Genomic DNA, 6,006 nt, shown 5'->3' with positions numbered 1-6,006 from the left:
ACAATGTCGTTGAACTTTTTGGAAAAAAATAGTAATTAGGCAATATAGGATTGAACTGATATTTTTTTTTTATTAAAGGTAAGCAAGAAAAGTAAAAAGTTTCAAGACGAGGCATACAAAAATCATGTTTGAGGACAGGGAAATGAAAAGACAATCACCAAAAAGAACTTTACACTTTTTTGTTTTTTCTGTATATCAGTAGTTTGTTTTGAGCATTGCACAATATCATGTCTCTTCCTGAACTATTTATGACCTTGCTCAATGAAATGAAGTATATTAATTAAGTGTAAGATTGCTTGATTTCTTGTCAGCAGGTTAAGTAATTTGAGCTTATTTTCAGTAATTGCATTCTTTTATAGTATATACTTTGTTAGCTATCATATCTTTATTTTAGAGTTAAGTGCTTTTCCTGCACTGGTTTTTACGTTCTTTTTTGTATATTTAATTAATCTTTTAATCAAGGTTTGAAGGAAGAGGGTTGAGATATAAAAAAACTAACCCCGCCCCATTTTTATGTTCCTGTTCGAAGTCATTAATCTCGTCAGTAACTGTTGTATGTCATATCTTAATGTTTTTCCTTATTTAGAATTTGGCAGATATTTGATTGTTTCTGCTTGATTTATTCAGTGTTATAGACTCGGGATGATCAGAAATTACAACCCCAAAAAGTATAAACATAACTATTTATATGTCATTAGCGTATACTGTATAAATGCTACAACTTGGTCACTTCTCTGGAGTTTTATGTTACAAATGATTGTTTAAATCAACTATTCAGACTCTAAAGGGCTATAGGTTATACAAGTCAGGAATATGGCAGTTGTTATCAAATAATCCATCTCTATGTATGTTGGCGTTTGTTTTTGTAGCAGTTCAGTGTTTCTGTTGTTCGGTTTTGGTTTATGACCCGGATTTGTTTTCCCTTATTCGACTCATGACTATTGAACAGTGTAAACTACTGTTGTGTTTATTTATACCATTGTTTGTATCCCAAAATGAAAATAACATCATGAAATTGGTGGAATTTTGATGTACGCTTATAAAATATTACACAGAATGCAATAGATTCTGAAACGGTGCAGTGATGCTTTTCCTGTACCAAGTCAGGAATATGGCAGTTGTTATCTACAGTCCGTTTCTATGTATGTTGGCGTTTGCTTTTGTTGTAGCTCAGTGTTTCTGTTGTTCCTTTGTTTTCCTCTTATAGTTGATGTGTTTCCCTTGGGTTTAGCTTGTTACCCGGATTTGTTTTTGCTTAATTGAATTATGACTATTTAACAGCGGTATACTACTGTTGCTTTTATTTAAATGTTTTATTTATTTGGCGTCCGAAATTCATGGTTAAGCTCACCTGATGAAGTTTATTCCAGAACATTGTCCTGTCTACTAAAATTGTATCAAACGTTTAAATTGACAGCTAGAAAAAAAGGAAATAAAGGTTTAGAAACCAATAATGGGGTCTCTCCCAAATCTTCTGATTCGTATCTACCGTCAACGTAGCATCTGAACCAATCTCTGAAAGAGTCTTTTCTAAAATGACCCAAAATCCACTTAATGATAATAAAACAGAAAATTTCTAAAATCAATTTTAGATATCATATTTCTAAACGGCTTTATGCTGTTGCCATTTAAAGATAAATATTGCTGGCAAAGTTGTAATGTACACTTACTGAACACATAACATTTAACTAGTGGTCAAATGAATTTTTATTTGCCAAAAAACGAACTGATAGTTCCATGTTTGTATCATTTATACCTTGACTTTTATCATTGACGACCCTCTTTGTTCAGTTTATTTATTGCGTTTTAATGTTATTTGGCATATAGAAATAGTGAATATAGAATAGAGTTATCTCCCTTTGTATATAAGTAGCACTGTATAATCTTTTTTTTTGCTGCATCTCTATTGGGTTTTGGCAACCATTTAAAGGGGCTAAGGTTTGATTATGTATCAATCCAAAGTGCATAGTTGCTGTTTTACAGCATAACATTATAGGATTCCTCTTATAGTTGATGTGTTTCCCTCGGTTTTTGTTTGTTACCCGGATTTGTTTTTGCTTAATCGAATTATGACTATTGAACAGCGGTATACTACTGTTGCCTTTATATATAAGAATATTCGAAGGTGTAGATTCATATGCGCTCAAAACTCTGAATCGAAATTATTAAAGTGTTAAACTTACATAAAACAAAGACGATTGGTTTCGTATTGGAGATATATTAACGAAAGTGAGTATCGATTTCCGTTAAGTAAAAGTCCAAACTTTCTCTTTGTGACACTAAGACGTCTTAGACTGACGGAATGAAAATCGTAAAATTTTGTCCAATTGCTGAATAGAAACAGAAACAGAGTATAGAGGGGGACAATTTCACATATGAACAATGTTGCTTCAGAATTCTATTATGCGCAACTGCGAAATATATATATATACAGTTATGCTGTAAAACAGCAACTATAATATATACATGTATATCAAAAACGAATCTTGCAAAAACAAAATTGAACAAAACATTTTAAGTGTCTCAACTTTATCCAAAGAGAACGCTGCAGGCCAGCCGGTACGGCAAACTTCAATGACTAATTTACCTTCAAACATATTGTACCTTCATAATGGTAAAGGCATCTTTCAACATCTTCAAATATCAGATAGGTTGACACTCTCTCCATACTAGGCAACGGAATTAACGTCTCATAACGACCGGGTGTGACCGCGTATCAACCAAACGGATATCCATCTTAAGCTATATTGCCGGATAGAAGTTCAGGCGATCATATTTCTAATACCAACCTTGAGGGTGGTAAGATTAAAGGTAACCAGTCAACAAATTGTCTACATTTAATGCAAACTTTGTGATAAGTCTGTTCATTAATTAGGCGCTTAATCTTATTTTTATCAAAAACACTTTTGTTTTTAAACATGTTTTCAATTCGACATACAAAAACTGTTTCCCAATTCTTTAGTACGGGTAATACGATTTTTACACTCAAGAAAAAAAATTCATCAAATTTCGACAAGATCAAACCAAAGCAAAACATTACTACTTATTTTATTGTCATAGTGAATTTACAATTAACAATTCTCTTAAGTTGTGTTGTTTTAAAATTTCTTCAATTTCGTATTTGATTGGACTTACCAACTGTTTTGATTCGAACGCCACTGATGAATCTGATTTGAACGAAACGCGCGTCTGATGTACCAAATAATAAACTAGGTATCTTTGATGAATTTTCCCATAAAACAAAGGAAAGAATACTGAGATTGTGTGCCGATTTCCACTAACTAGATTTCGATACTTAAAAACACACATACTTTTCCATGACACAAAAACCATCTCGGACTGACTGACTGACAGACTTGAAACGGTCAAATTTTGTTCAATTACTGAACAGAAACAGAAAAAAGAGCATAGAAAGGGGGTCGATTTCACACCTGTATAATGCTGTGTCAGAATCCATTATGTGTATTTGCGGAAAAAATATGATATATTTAAAAAAATAAACAATAATAAACCAAACATTTCAAGTGTCTTAGTTATCACAAGAGTATGCTGCAGATCAGCCCGATACGACAAACTATCTTACAACTTATTGACCATCAGTATCTTCTATAAATTTAACGGTGCATATTTTACAGCTCCAATTTACAGCAAAACATTTACAAAGCACTAAAATCAAAATCATGCACTTCTTTACTTGCTGATCCTCATAACTATAACGCTTTCAGAATTGATACATTCATTGAGGTATAACACAATCCCTGTAATTTTCTTGTCATGGAAACAGAAGCATTGGAAGTCGTTTGTTGAAAAACTATGAAATGCCTTTGCTCAAGAAAATATGTATGTGTGTGTGTGTCCATTTTTCTTATTTTGTACAAGACCATCCTCTATGAATAAATGGGGATATGGCTGTTTTATATCTTATAACTTTTGATCGGTACATATCATTTTGGTCAATAATGGGTTCAACTTTTGGTCAGCACATAGCATTGTGCTGAATAATGGATTTTAAATTGTGCTGAAGGATTGGTATTTCAACTTTTTGTAAGTAATTGATAGTTTACTACTGATAAATTGGTTCTTCCACTGTTGGTTAGTAGCTGATCATTCTCCTATTACGTCTTTGTTTTCCAATGAATTTAAGTTTTTCCACTTAGGTTTATATCTGTGTTTTGTAATATTTACCAGTTTTTATATGTTTAATGCACATTTCTTGATTTTCCTTTATCTGGTAAGCACAGACAACGATGGATCAATACATAAAGAGCTATATAATTAAAGGATACAGAAAGCAAATAGCAAAAACAAATCTAATGTTTTAATGTTGCGATGTTAAGATGGTCACTACTGACTACTGTTGCAGGTAAGGGAAGGGTTGTGCGCTCACATATATGTTTAACCGTATCTCGCACCATTCTTTGTGTGCCTGTCGAAAGTCAGGAGCCCGTAGGCCAATGGTTGTCGTTAATCGCTATGTGCTAAAGCTATTTTTCGTTTGATGCTATCAACTTATACCAACTAGACCGTTAGTTTTCTCTTTTGGATTGTTTATTATTTTGTTACGCAGGGGGCAGTTATAGCTTCATTGAATGTTGTCTGCTAATTTTTACTGGTCGTACGGTGACCTGAAGTAGATTGCATCCTTATCATTTGGTTTTAGTGGATAATTGTCTCATACCACATCTCCTTTTTATGTTAAGTAACCAAAGGTTATTTGAAATTTTGTTTTTTTTTCTATTTTAATGTTACTCTCAATCATTTCGTTTAATCATTATTTATTATTTTATTTCTTTTTGTATACCCGCATTAAGTCTTTTGAGAACGTCGTCAATTTTGGATATACCTTTTCCGTACTTCTCTAGCTTTTACTTAAGCATGCATACAACATAAATAATAAAGTTCTACCATTATTTAATCATCATTGAATAAAAAAAATACATTCTAAAGATGAATACTAGTACAAATAAAGTATACAGAAAGGCAACCAATCCTCTGCAATTGTATCCCAAAGTGAAAGTTACCTCTGAACTAGCTGGAATGTCCATATACATTATGTTTTTTCTCAATGTCATTCCTTAATTGTCCAAAAAATTACCTGAACTTTAAAGATAAACATATCTTAAATCGTCACGTTCGCATTCTTTTCTATAGCACTACATTCAGAGAAGTATTAGATTCTTAAAAGTTGGTATAACATCAGCAATATGAAATAATTCTAATATAAAAAAAAGTAAATAAAATGCATGGACTTCAAGCCGTTAACAATCATTTAGTAGAAACAACTGTCTGGACTTCGGATCTAACATCACCAAACACAATTTTGTCAAAGAATGAAAACACACAAACAAACAGAATAAAAACAAAACAAACATAAACAACATGAGGAATGTATAACCTGACTTTTCTCTATCTTAAATAGCGAAAACCGAATAAGAAAACATCTGTTCTGTTCTGCTTCCTATATGATTTTCTTAGTCTTGTTAAAGACATAATAAAACATCCCCAGTGCATTATCCAAATTCCTTTTCTAGATCGTAAAAAAAACACAATAAAAATCTTCCTCAATACATCTATTAACTTACTTTCCCTTTCCCTGCGTCGTTAAAGAGACACTTAAACAGATCAGTAAACCTACCAACTTGCCTTTCTTGACCTTATGTGGTAAACACTCATAGATACTAGGTTTACAATTGTGTACGCCATTGTCACATTAAAAACCTGCTTAGTAACTTAACAACAAGATAACTAATAAGCAGGGATTTATAGAATCTTCATCTCAGTTTCATTCTTTCTTCTGTCAGTTTAATATTTCCTATTAGTTAAAGATCGCAAACGTGTTGTGGAAAACGTTTTTGCACATGCGGCAGAGGGTGGTGCTTACCTTCCCAACAAACTTGGTCTTAGTCCGTTTGGATTTCATGCGATTCTTTCTAAATTTGTCTCTTTTTGTGTAATTTTTAAATAGTTTTCTTCAGTTTCTGTTTTTTACCTTAATTTGTCTTTTCC

The sequence above is a fragment of the Mytilus californianus genome, unplaced genomic scaffold (genome assembly GCF_021869535.1).
Source record: "Mytilus californianus isolate M0D057914Y unplaced genomic scaffold, xbMytCali1.0.p SCAF_1, whole genome shotgun sequence".
Classification (NCBI taxonomy): domain Eukaryota; kingdom Metazoa; phylum Mollusca; class Bivalvia; order Mytilida; family Mytilidae; genus Mytilus; species Mytilus californianus.
The sequence above is the reverse complement of the archived record's forward strand: the minus strand, read 5'-3'. Positions refer to the sequence as shown.